Source organism: Choloepus didactylus, chromosome 2, assembly GCF_015220235.1.
Source record: "Choloepus didactylus isolate mChoDid1 chromosome 2, mChoDid1.pri, whole genome shotgun sequence".
In the NCBI taxonomy this organism is placed as follows: domain Eukaryota; kingdom Metazoa; phylum Chordata; class Mammalia; order Pilosa; family Megalonychidae; genus Choloepus; species Choloepus didactylus.
Genome location: NC_051308.1, coordinates 90,912,167 through 90,912,605, shown reverse-complemented (window position 1 = coordinate 90,912,605; position 439 = coordinate 90,912,167).

Sequence of the window (439 nt, the reverse complement as noted above, 5' to 3'; positions counted from 1 at the left end):
AAATTTAAATATATACAAATGTACTGTACAATGAAATTCCATGTACCCAGCACCCAGATTCAACAATTACCAATTACATGGTTGGCTGATCTTATTTTTTTTTTCATTTTTTTTCATTTTTATTGAGATTGTTCAGATACCATACAATTATCCAAAGATCCAAAGTGTACAATCACTTGCCCCTGGGTACCCTCATACAGCTGTGCATCCATCACACTTAATTTTTGTTCAATTTTTAGAAACTTTTCATTACTCCAGACAAGAAATAAAGTGAAAGATGAAAAAAGAAAAAAAGGAAACTCTAATCCTCCCCATCCCTAACCAACCCCCCTCAATTGTTGACTCGTAGTATTTATATAGTACATTTGTTACTATTTATGAAAAAATGTTGAAATACTACTAACTGTAGTATATAGTTTGTAATAGGTATATAGTTCTT